Consider the following 15,045-nt stretch of genomic DNA (forward strand, 5'->3'; position numbering starts at 1 on the left):
AAATTCCATTATGATGTCATAATGTAACATTCCATTATGATGTCATAATGCAAAATTCCATTATGATGTCATAATGTAAAATTCCATTATGATGTCATAAAGCAACATTCCATTATGATGTCATAATGCAACATTCCATTATGATGTCATAATGCAACATTCCATTATGATGTCATAATGCATCATGCCATTATGATGTCATAATGCAAAATTCCATTATGATGTCATAATGCAAAATTCCATTATGATGTCATAATGTAAAATTCCATTATGATGTCATAATGTAAAATTCCATTATGATGTCATAAAGCAACATTCCATTATGATGTCATAATGCAAAATTCCATTATGATGTCATAATGTAAAATTCCATTATGATGTCATAATGCAACATTCCATTATGATGTCATAATGTAACATTCCATTATGATGTCATAATGCAAAATTCCATTATGATGTCATAATGTAAAATTCCATTATGTCATAATGTAAAATTCCATTATGATGTCATAATGCAACATTCCATTATGATGTCATAATGCAAAATTCCATTATGATGTCATAATGTAACATTCCATTATGATGTCATAATGCAAAATTCCATTATGATGTCATAATGCAAAATTCCATTATGATGTCATAATGCAACATTCCATTATGATGTCATAAAGCAACATTCCATTATGATGTCATAATGCACAATTCCATTATGATGCCATAATGCAAAATTCCATTATGATGTCATAATGCAACATTCCATTATGATGCTATAATGCAAAATTCCATTATGATGTCATAATGCAAAATTCCATTATGATGTCATAATGTAAAATTCCATTATGATGTCTTAATGCAACATTCCATTATGATGTCATAATGCAAAACTCCATTATGATGTCATAATGTAACATTCCATTATGATGTCATAATGCAAAATTCCATTACGATGTCATAATGCAAAATTCCATTAAGATGTCATAATGTAAAATTCCATTATGATGTCATAAAGCAACATTCCATTATGATGTCATAATGTAACATTCCATTATGATGTCATAATGCAAAATTCCATTATGATGTCATAATGCAAAATTCCATTTTGATGTCATAATGTAACATTCCATTATGATGTCATAATGCAAAATTCCATTATGATGTCATAATGCAAAATTCCATTATGATGTCATAATGCAAAATTCCATTATGATGTCATAATGAAACATTCCATTATGATGTCATAATGCAAAATTCCATTATGATGTCATAATGTAAAATTCCATTATGATGTCATAATGCAAAATTCCCTTTTGATGTCATAATGTAACATTCCATTATGATGTCATAATGCAAAATTCCCTTTTGATGTCATAATGTAACATTCCATTATGATGTCATAATGCAAAATTCCATTGTGAGGTCATAATGTAAAATTCGATTAAGATGTCATAATGTAACATTCCATTATGATGTCATAATGTAAGATTCCATTATGAAGTCATAATGTAACATTCCATTATGATGTCATAATGCAAAATTCCATTATGATGTCATAATGCAAAATTCCATTACGATGTCATAATGTAAAATTCCATTATGATGTCATAATGTAACATTCCATTATGATGTCATAATGCAAAATTCCATTATGATGTCATAATGTAAAATTCCATTATGATGTCATAAAGCAACATTCCATTATGATGTCATAATGCAACATTCCATTATGATGTCATAATGCAACATTCCATTATGATGTCATAATGCATCATGCCATTATGATGTCATAATGCAAAATTCCATTATGATGTCATAATGCAAAATTCCATTATGATGTCATAATGTAAAATTCCATTATGATGTCATAATGTAAAATTCCATTATGATGTCATAAAGCAACATTCCATTATGATGTCATAATGCAAAATTCCATTATGATGTCATAATGTAAAATTCCATTATGATGTCATAATGCAACATCCCATTATGATGTCATAATGCAAACTTCCATTATGATGTCATAATGCAAAATTCCATTATGATGTCATAATGTAAAATTCCATTATGATGTCTTAATGGAACATTCCATTATGATGTCATAATGCAAAACTCCATTATGATGTCATAATGTAACATTCCATTATGATGTCATAATGCAAAATTCCATTACGATGTCATAATGCAAAATTCCATTAAGATGTCATAATGTAAAATTCCATTATGATGTCATAAAGCAACATTCCATTATGATGTCATAATGCAACATTCCATTATGATGTCATAATGCAACATTCCATTATGATGTCATAATGCAAAATTCCATTATGATGTCATAATGCATCATTCCATTATGATGTCATAATGCAAAATTCCATTATGATGTCATAATGCAAAATTCCATTATGATGTCATAATGCAATATTCCATTATGATGTCATAATGCAAAATTCCATTATGATGTCATAATGCAAAATTCCATTATGATGTCATAATGCAACATTCCATTATGATGTCATAATGCAAAATTCCATTATGATGTCATAATGCAACATCCCATTATGATGTCATAATGCAAAATTCCATTATGATGTCATAATGCAAAATTCCATTATGATATCATAATGTAAAATTCCATTATGATGTCATCATGTAACATTCCATTATGATGTCATAATGCAAAATTCCATTATGATGCCATAATGCAAAATTCCATTATGATGTCATAATGTAACATTCCATTATGATGTCATAATGCAAAATTCCATTATGATATCATAATGTAACATTCCATTATGATGTCATAATGCAAAATTCCATTACGATGTCATAATGTAAAATTCAATTACGATGTCATAATGTAACATTCCATTATGATGTCATAATGCAAAATTCCATTATGATGTCATAATGTAAAATTCCATTATGATGTCATAAAGCAACATTCCATTATGATGTCATAATGCAACATTCCATTATGATGTCATAATGCAACATTCCATTATGATATCACAATGTAAAATTCCATTATGATGTCACAATGCAAAATTCCATTATGATGTCATAATGCAAAATTCCATTATGATATCATAATGTAAAATTCCATTATGATGTCATAATGCAAAATTCAATTATGATGTCATTATGTAAAATCCCATTATGATGTCATAATGCAAAATTCCATTATGATGTCATAATGTAACATTCCATTATGATGTCATAATGTAAAATTCCATTATGATGTCATAATGTAAAATGCCATTATGATGTCATAATGCAAAATTCCATTATGATGTCATAATGTAACATTTCATTATGATGTCATAATGCAAAATTCCATTATGATGTCATAATGCAAAATTCCATTTTGATGTCATAATGTAACATTCCATTATGATGTCATAATGCAAAATTCCATTATGATGTCATAATGCAAAATTCCATTTTGATGTCATAATGTAACATTCCATTATGATGTCATAATGCAAAATTCCATTATGATGTCATAATGTAAAATTCCATTATGATGTCATAATGCAAAATTCCCTTTTGATGTCATAATGTAACATTCCATTATGATGTCATAATGCAAAATTCCCTTTTGATGTCATAATGTAACATTCCATTATGATGTCATAATGCAAAATTCCATTGTGGGGTCATAATGTAAAATTCGATTAAGATGTCATAATGTAACATTCCATTATGATGTCATAATGTAACATTCCATTATGAAGTCATAATGTAACATTCCATTATGATGTCATAATGCAGAATTCCATTATGATGTCATAATGTAACACTCCATTATGATGTCATAATGTAACATTCCATTATGATGTCATAATGCAAAATTCCATTATGATGCCATAATGCAAAATTCCATTATGATGTCATAATGTAACATTCCATTATGATGTCATAATGCAAAATTCCATTATGATGTCATAATGTAAAATTCCATTATGATGTCATAATGCAAAATTCCATTATGATATCATAATGTAACATTCCATTATGATGTCATAATGCAAAATTCCATTACGATGTCATAATGTAAAATTCCATTATGATGTCATAATGTAACATTCCATTATGATGTCATAATGCAAAATTCCATTATGATGTCATAATGTAAAATTCCATTATGATGTCATAATGCAAAATTCCATTATGATGTCATAATGTAAAATTCCATTATGATGTCATAATGTAAAATTCCATTATGTCATAATGTAAAATTCCATTATGATGTCATAATGCAACATTCCATTATGATGTCATAATGCAAAATTCCATTATGATGTCATAATGTAACATTCCATTATGATGTCATAATGCAAAATTCCATTATGATGTCATAATGCAAAATTCCATTATGATGTCATAATGCAACATTCCATTATGATGTCATAAAGCAACATTCCATTATGATGTCATAATGCACAATTCCATTATGATGCCATAATGCAAAATTCCATTATGATGTCATAATGCAACATTCCATTATGATGCTATAATGCAAAATTCCATTATGATGTCATAATGCAAAATTCCATTATGATGTCATAATGTAAAATTCCATTATGATGTCTTAATGCAACATTCCATTATGATGTCATAATGCAAAACTCCATTATGATGTCATAATGTAACATTCCATTATGATGTCATAATGCAAAATTCCATTACAATGTCATAATGCAAAATTCCATTAAGATGTCATAATGTAAAATGCCATTATGATGTCATAAAGCAACATTCCATTATGATGTCATAATGTAACATTCCATTATGATGTCATAATGCAAAATTCCATTATGATGTCATAATGCAAAATTCCATTTTGATGTCATAATGTAACATTCCATTATGATGTCATAATGCAAAATTCCATTATGATGTCATAATGCAAAATTCCATTATGATGTCATAATGCAAAATTCCATTATGATGTCATAATGAAACATTCCATTATGATGTCATAATGCAAAATTCCATTATGATGTCATAATGCAAAATTCCATTATGATGTCATAATGTAAAATTCCATTATGATGTCATAATGCAAAATTCCCTTTTGATGTCATAATGTAACATTCCATTATGATGTCATAATGCAAAATTCCCTTTTGATGTCATAATGTAACATTCCATTATGATGTCATAATGCAAAATTCCATTGTGAGGTCATAATGTAAAATTCGATTAAGATGTCATAATGTAACATTCCATTATGATGTCATAATGTAAGATTCCATTATGAAGTCATAATGTAACATTCCATTATGATGTCATAATGCAAAATTCCATTATGATGTCATAATGCAACATCCCATTATGTCATAATGCAAAATTCCATTATGATGTCATAATGCAAAATTCCATTATGATGTCATAATGCAAAATTCCATTATGATGTCATAATGTAACATTCCATTATGATGTCATAATGTAAAATTCCATTATGATGTCATAATGCAAAATTCCATTATGATGTCATAATGCAAAATTCCATTATGATGTCATAATGCAAAATTCCATTATGATGTCATAATGCAAAATTCCATTATGATGTCATAATGTAAAATTCCATTATGATGTCATAATGCAACATTCCATTATGATGTCATAATGCAACATTCCATTATGATGTCATAATGCAAAATTCCATTATGATGTCATAATGCAACATCCCATTATGATGTCATAATGCAAAATTCCATTATGATGTCATAATGCAAAATTCCATTATGATATCATAATGTAAAATTCCATTATGATGTTATAATGCAAAATTCAATTATGATGTCATTATGTAAAATCCCATTATGATGTCATAATGCAAAATTCCATTATGATGTCATAATGTAACATTCCATTATGATGTCATAATGTAAAATTCCATTATGATGTCATAATGTAAAATGCCATTATGATGTCATAATGCAAAATTCCATTATGATGTCATAATGTAACATTTCATTATGATGTCATAATGCAAAATTCCATTATGATGTCATAATGCAAAATTCCATTTTGATGTCATAATGTAACATTCCATTATGATGTCATAATGCAAAATTCCATTATGATGTCATAATGCAAAATTCCATTTTGATGTCATAATGTAACATTCCATTATGATGTCATAATGCAAAATTCCATTATGATGTCATAATGTAAAATTCCATTATGATGTCATAATGCAAAATTCCCTTTTGATGTCATAATGTAACATTCCATTATGATGTCATAATGCAAAATTCCATTGTGGGGTCATAATGTAAAATTCGATTAAGATGTCATAATGTAACATTCCATTATGATGTCATAATGTAACATTCCATTATGAAGTCATAATGTAACATTCCATTATGATGTCATAATGCAGAATTCCATTATGATGTCATAATGTAACACTCCATTATGATGTCATAATGTAACATTCCATTATGATGTCATAATGCAAAATTCCATTATGATGCCATAATGCAAAATTCCATTATGATGTCATAATGTAACATTCCATTATGATGTCATAATGCAAAATTCCATTATGATGTCATAATGTAAAATTCCATTATGATGTCATAATGCAAAATTCCATTATGATATCATAATGTAACATTCCATTATGATGTCATAATGCAAAATTCCATTACGATGTCATAATGTAAAATTCCATTATGATGTCATAATGTAACATTCCATTATGATGTCATAATGCAAAATTCCATTATGATGTCATAATGTAAAATTCCATTATGATGTCATAATGCAAAATTCCATTATGATGTCATAATGTAAAATTCCATTATGTCATAATGTAAAATTCCATTATGATGTCATAATGCAACATTCCATTATGATGTCATAATGCAAAATTCCATTATGATGTCATAATGTAACATTCCATTATGATGTCATAATGCAAAATTCCATTATGATGTCATAATGCAAAATTCCATTATGATGTCATAATGCAACATTCCATTATGATGTCATAAAGCAACATTCCATTATGATGTCATAATGCACAATTCCATTATGATGCCATAATGCAAAATTCCATTATGATGTCATAATGCAACATTCCATTATGATGCTATAATGCAAAATTCCATTATGATGTCATAATGCAAAATTCCATTATGATGTCATAATGTAAAATTCCATTATGATGTCTTAATGCAACATTCCATTATGATGTCATAATGCAAAACTCCATTATGATGTCATAATGTAACATTCCATTATGATGTCATAATGCAAAATTCCATTACAATGTCATAATGCAAAATTCCATTAAGATGTCATAATGTAAAATGCCATTATGATGTCATAAAGCAACATTCCATTATGATGTCATAATGTAACATTCCATTATGATGTCATAATGCAAAATTCCATTATGATGTCATAATGCAAAATTCCATTTTGATGTCATAATGTAACATTCCATTATGATGTCATAATGCAAAATTCCATTATGATGTCATAATGCAAAATTCCATTATGATGTCATAATGCAAAATTCCATTATGATGTCATAATGAAACATTCCATTATGATGTCATAATGCAAAATTCCATTATGATGTCATAATGCAAAATTCCATTATGATGTCATAATGTAAAATTCCATTATGATGTCATAATGCAAAATTCCCTTTTGATGTCATAATGTAACATTCCATTATGATGTCATAATGCAAAATTCCATTGTGAGGTCATAATGTAAAATTCGATTAAGATGTCATAATGTAACATTCCATTATGATGTCATAATGTAAGATTCCATTATGAAGTCATAATGTAACATTCCATTATGATGTCATAATGCAAAATTCCATTATGATGTCATAATGCAACATCCCATTATGTCATAATGCAAAATTCCATTATGATGTCATAATGCAAAATTCCATTATGATGTCATAATGCAAAATTCCATTATGATGTCATAATGTAACATTCCATTATGATGTCATAATGTAAAATTCCATTATGATGTCATAATGCAAAATTCCATTATGATGTCATAATGCAAAATTCCATTATGATGTCATAATGCAAAATTCCATTATGATGTCATAATGCAAAATTCCATTATGATGTCATAATGTAAAATTCCATTATGATGTCATAATGCAACATTCCATTATGATGTCATAATGCAACATTCCATTATGATGTCATAATGCAAAATTCCATTATGATGTCATAATGCAACATCCCATTATGATGTCATAATGCAAAATTCCATTATGATGTCATAATGCAAAATTCCATTATGATATCATAATGTAAAATTCCATTATGATGTCATAATGCAAAATTCCATTATGATGTCATAATGCAACATTCCATAATGATGTCATAATGTAAAATTCCATTATGATGTCATAATGTAACATTCCATTATGATGTCATAATGTAAAATTCCATTATGATGTCATAATGCAAAATTCCATTACGATGTCATAATGTAAAATTCCATTATGATGTCATAATGTAACATTCCATTATGATGTCATAATGCAAAATTCCATTATGATGTCATAATGTAAAATTCCATTATGATGTCATAAAGCAACATTCCATTATGATGTCATAATGCAACATTCCATTATGATGTCATAATGCAACATTCCATTATGATGTCATAATGCAACATTCCATTATGATGTCATAATGCAACATTCCATTATGATGTCATAATGTAAAATTCCATTATGATGTCATAATGCAAAATTCCATTATGATGTCATAAAGCAACATTCCATTATGATGTCATAAAGCAACATTCCATTATGATGTCATAATGCAACATTCCATTATGATGTCATAATGCAACATTCCATTATGATGTCATAATGCAACATTCCATTATGATGTCATAATGTAAAATTCCATTATGATGTCATAATGCAAAATTCCATTATGATGTCATAATGCAAAATTCCATTATGATGTCATAATGCAAAATTCCATTATGATGTCATAATGTAAAATTCCATTATGATGTCATAATGTAAAATTCCATTATGATGTCATAAAGCAACATTCCATTATGATGTCATAATGCAAAATTCCATTATGATGTCATAATGTAAAATTCCATTATGATGTCATAATGCAACATTCCATTATGATGTCATAATGTAACATTCCATTATGATGTCATAATGTAACATTCCATTATGATGTCATAATGCAAAATTCCATTATGATGTCATAATGTAAAATTACATTATGTCATAATGTAAAATTCCATTATGATGTCATAATGCAACATTCCATTATGATGTCATAATGCAAAATTCCATTATGATGTCATAATGTAACATTCCATTATGATGTCATAATGCAAAATTCCATTATGATGTCATAATGCAAAATTCCATTATGATGTCATAATGCAACATTCCATTATGATGCTATAATGCAAAATTCCATTATGATGTCATAATGCAAAATTCCATTATGATGTCATAATGTAAAATTCCATTATGATGTCTTAATGCAACATTCCATTATGATGTCATAATGCAAAACTCCATTATGATGTCATAATGTAACATTCCATTATGATGTCATAATGCAAAATTCCATTACAATGTCATAATGCAAAATTCCATTAAGATGTCATAATGTAAAATTCCATTATGATGTCATAAAGCAACATTCCATTATGATGTCATAATGTAACATTCCATTATGATGTCATAATGCAAAATTCCATTATGATGTCATAATGTAACATTCCATTATGATGTCATAATGCAAAATTCCATTATGATGTCATAATGCAAAATTCCATTTTGATGTCATAATGTAACATTCCATTATGATGTCATAATGCAAAATTCCATTATGATGTCATAATGCAAAATTCCATTATGATGTCATAATGCAAAATTCCATTATGATGTCATAATGCAAAATTCCATTATGATGTCATAATGTAAAATTCCATTATGATGTCATAATGCAAAATTCCCTTTTGATGTCATAATGTAACATTTCATTATGATGTCATAATGCAAAATTCCCTTTTGATGTCATAATGTAACATTCCATTATGATGTCATAATGCAAAATTCCATTGTGAGGTTATAATGTAAAATTCGATTAAGATGTCATAATGTAACATTCCATTATGATGTCATAATGCAAAATTCCATTATGATGTCATAATGTAACATTCCATTATGATGTCATAATGTAAGATTCCATTATGAAGTCATAATGTAACATTCCATTATGATGTCATAATGCAAAATTCCATTATGATGTCATAATGCAACATCCCATTATGATGTCATAATGCAAAATTCCATTACGATGTCATAATGTAAAATTCCATTATGATGTCATAATGTAACATTCCATTATGATGTCATAATGCAAAATTCCATTATGATGTCATAATGTAAAATTCCATTATGATGTCATAAAGCAACATTCCATTATGATGTCATAATGCAAAATTCCATTATGATGTCATAATGTAAAATTCCATTATGATGTCATAATGCAAAATTCCATTATGATGTCATAATGCAACATTCCATTATGATGTCATAATGCAAAATTCCATTATGATGTCATAATGCAACATCCCATTATGATGTCATAATGCAAAATTCCCTTTTGATGTCATAATGTAACATTCCATTATGATGTCATAATGCAAAACTCCATTATGATGTCATAATGTAACATTCCATTATGATGTCATAATGCAAAATTCCATTACGATGTCATAATGCAAAATTCCATTAAGATGTCATAATGTAAAATTCCATTATGATGTCATAAAGCAACATTCCATTATGATGTCATAATGCAAAATTCCATTATGATGTCATAATGCATCATTCCATTATGATGTCATAATGCAAAATTCCATTATGATGTCATAATGTAAAATTCCATTATAATGTCATAATGTAACATTCCATTATGATGTCATAATGTATCATTCCATTATGATGTCATAATGCAAAATTCCATTATGATGTCATAATGGAAAATTCCATTATGATGTCACAATGTAACATTCCATTATGATGTCATAATGCAAAATTCCATTATGATGTCATAATGTAACATTCCATTATGTTGTCATAATGCAAAATTCCATTATGATGTCATAATCCAAAATTCCATTATGATGCCATAATGTAAAATTCCATTATGATGTCATAATGCAAAATTCCATTATGATGTCATAATGCAAAATTCCATTATGATGTCATAATACAAAATTCCATTATGATGTCATAGTGTAAAATTCCATTATGATGTCATATTGCAAAATCCCATTATGATGCCATAATGCAAAATTCCATTATGATGTCATAATGTAAAATCCCATTATGATGTCATAATGCAAAATTCCATTATGATGTCATAATGCATCATTCCATTATGATGTCATAATGCAAAATTCCATTATTATGTCATAATGCAAAATTCCATTATGATATCATAATGTAAAATTCCATTATGATGTCATAATGCAAAATTCCATTATGATGTCATAATGTAACATTCCATTATGATGTCATAATGCAAAATTCCATTACGATGTCATAATGTAAAATTCCATTATAATGTCATAATGTAAAATTCCATTATAATGTCATAATGCAAAATTCCATTAAGATGTCATAAAGCAACATTCCATTATGATGTCATAATGCAAAATTCCATTATGATGTCATAATGTAACATTCCATTATGATGTCATAATGCAAAATTCCATTATGATGTCATAATGTAAAATTCCATTATGATGTCATAAAGCAACATTCCATTATGATGTCATAATGCAAAATTCCATTATGATGTCATAATGTAACGTTCCATTATGATGTCATAATGCAAAATTCCATTATGATGTCATAATGTAACATTCCATTATGATGTCATAACGCAACATTCCATTATGATGTCATAATGCAACATTCCATTATGATGTCATTATGCAAAATTCCATTATGATGTCATAATGCATCATTCCATTATGATGCCATAATGCAAAATTCCATTATGATGTCATAATGTAAAATTCCATTATGATGTCATAATGAAAATTCCATTATGATGTCATAATGTAACATCCCATTATGATGTCATAATGTAACATTCCATTATGATGTCATAATGCAACATTCCATTATGATGTCATAATGCAACATTCCATTATGATGTCATAATGCATCATGCCATTATGATGTCATAATGCAAAATTCCATTATGATGTCATAATGCAAAATTCCATTATGATGTCATAATGTAAAATTCCATTATGATGTCATAATGAAAATTCCATTATGATGTCATAAAGCAACATTCCATTATGATGTCATAATGCAAAATTCCATTATGATGTCATAATGTAAAATTCCATTATGATGTCATAATGCAACATTCCATTATGATGTCATAATGCAACATTCCATTATGATGTCATAATGTAAAATTCCATTATGATGTCATAATGTAACATTCCATTATGATGTCATAATGTAACATTCCATTATGATGTCATAATGTAACATTCCATTATGATGTCATAATGCAACATTCCATTATGATGTCATAATGCAACATTCCATTATGATGTCATAATGCAAAATTCCATTATGATGTCATAATGTAACATTCCATTATGATGTCATAATGCAACATTCCATTATGATGTCATAATGCAAAATTCCATTATGATGTCATAATGTAAAATTCCATTATGATTTCATAATGTAAAATTCCATTATGATGTCATAATGCAACATTCCATTATGATGTCATAATGTAACATTCCATTATGATGTCATAATGTAAAATTCCATTATGATGTCATAATGTAAAATTCCATTATGATGTCATAATGCAAAATTCCATTATGATGTCATAATGTAAAATTCCATTATGTCATAATGTAAAATTCCATTATGATGTCATAATGCAACATTCCATTATGATGTCATAATGCAAAATTCCATTATGATGTCATAATGCAACATTCCATTATGATGTCATAAAGCAACATTCCATTATGATGTCATAATGCACAATTCCATTATGATGCCATAATGCAAAATTCCATTATGATGTCATAATGCAACATTCCATTATGATGCCATAATGCAAAATTCCATTATGATGTCATAATGCAAAATTCCATTATGATGTCATAATGTAAAATTCCATTATGATGTCTTAATGCAACATTCCATTATGATGTCATAATGCAAAACTCCATTATGATGTCATAATGTAACATTCCATTATGATGTCATAATGCAAAATTCCATTACGATGTCATAATGCAAAATTCCATTAAGATGTCATAATGTAAAATTCCATTATGATGTCATAAAGCAACATTCCATTATGATGTCATAATGCAACATTCCATTATGATGTCATAATGCAACATTCCATTATGATGTCATAATGCAAAATTCCATTATGATGTCATAATGCATCATTCCATTATGATGTCATAATGCAAAATTCCATTATGATGTCATAATGCAAAATTCCATTATGATGTCATAATGCAATATTCCATTATGATGTCATAATGCAAAATTCCATTATGATGTCATAATGCAAAATTCCATTATGATGTCATAATGCAACATTCCATTATGATGTCATAATGCAAAATTCCATTATGATGTCATAATGCAACATCCCATTATGATGTCATAATGCAAAATTCCATTATGATGTCATAATGCAAAATTCCATTATGATATCATAATGTAAAATTCCATTATGATGTCATCATGTAACATTCCATTATGATGTCATAATGCAAAATTCCATTATGATGCCATAATGCAAAATTCCATTATGATGTCATAATGTAACATTCCATTATGATGTCATAATGCAAAATTCCTTTATGATGTCATAATGTAAAATTCCATTATGATGTCATAATGCAAAATTCCATTATGATATCATAATGTAACATTCCATTATGATGTCATAATGCAAAATTCCATTACGATGTCATAATGTAAAATTCAATTACGATGTCATAATGTAACATTCCATTATGATGTCATAATGCAAAATTCCATTATGATGTCATAATGTAAAATTCCATTATGATGTCATAAAGCAACATTCCATTATGATGTCATAATGCAACATTCCATTATGATGTCATAATGCAACATTCCATTATGATATCACAATGTAAAATTCCATTATGATGTCACAATGCAAAATTCCATTATGATGTCATAATGCAAAATTCCATTATGATATCATAATGTAAAATTCCATTATGATGTTATAATGCAAAATTCAATTATGATGTCATTATGTAAAATCCCATTATGATGTCATAATGCAAAATTCCATTATGATGTCATAATGTAACATTCCATTATGATGTCATAATGTAAAATTCCATTATGATGTCATAATGTAAAATGCCATTATGATGTCATAATGCAAAATTCCATTATGATGTCATAATGTAACATTTCATTATGATGTCATAATGCAAAATTCCATTATGATGTCATAATGCAAAATTCCATTTTGATGTCATAATGTAACATTCCATTATGATGTCATAATGCAAAATTCCATTATGATGTCATAATGCAAAATTCCATTTTGATGTCATAATGTAACATTCCATTATGATGTCATAATGCAAAATTCCATTATGATGTCATAATGTAAAATTCCATTATGATGTCATAATGCAAAATTCCCTTTTGATGTCATAATGTAACATTCCATTATGATGTCATAATGCAAAATTCCCTTTTGATGTCATAATGTAACATTCCATTATGATGTCATAATGCAAAATTCCATTGTGGGGTCATAATGTAAAATTCGATTAAGATGTCATAATGTAACATTCCATTATGATGTCATAATGTAACATTCCATTATGAAGTCATAATGTAACATTCCATTATGATGTCATAATGCAGAATTCCATTATGATGTCATAATGTAACACTCCATTATGATGTCATAATGTAACATTCCATTATGA

Source organism: Eleutherodactylus coqui, chromosome 8 (genome assembly GCF_035609145.1).
Source record: "Eleutherodactylus coqui strain aEleCoq1 chromosome 8, aEleCoq1.hap1, whole genome shotgun sequence".
Lineage (NCBI taxonomy): Eukaryota > Metazoa > Chordata > Amphibia > Anura > Eleutherodactylidae > Eleutherodactylus > Eleutherodactylus coqui.